The sequence below is a fragment of the Temnothorax curvispinosus genome, unplaced genomic scaffold, assembly GCF_003070985.1.
Source record: "Temnothorax curvispinosus isolate PA1 unplaced genomic scaffold, ASM307098v1 QBEX01004092.1, whole genome shotgun sequence".
NCBI classification, from domain to species: domain Eukaryota; kingdom Metazoa; phylum Arthropoda; class Insecta; order Hymenoptera; family Formicidae; genus Temnothorax; species Temnothorax curvispinosus.
This window is the reverse complement of record NW_020213872.1, coordinates 758609-759112: the sequence shown is the minus strand read 5'-3', so window position 1 is coordinate 759112 and position 504 is coordinate 758609.

The following is a 504-nucleotide window of genomic DNA, read 5'->3' as shown; positions in this document are numbered from 1 at the left end:
TTATTCAATAATTCAATCTATATATATAAATATATAGAATGTTTATATATATATATATATATATATATATAAACGTTGTAATCGTTAAAAGCCATTCCAATTTGTATGCATCATCTATTACATAAAATCTTTGTTATTTTTTATGTGCGAAAGACAAGTTAATAAAGCGAATCAAGTTTGCTAACAAGTAAATTTATAATACACATTTTCATTATTAACCAGAACGTACTACGTATATGCTAACGTACACATGTATGTATGCGCGTATATACATGCTGTGTTTGTCCCTTTTCTATGTAAAAAGGTATCGAAAGGTATATCGCATTTAAGCTCCTACATATATTATTTCATACAAACAGTTGTATAAAAAAAATCGTATAAAAAAATGATTGATAATCAGTAATTTTGTAAATGAAATTTTTACATTCCTATAAAGATAATCAGGTCCACGTTATATAATTTGATACTTTTATGTCGCTTTTTATAACAATATAATATTGTCTC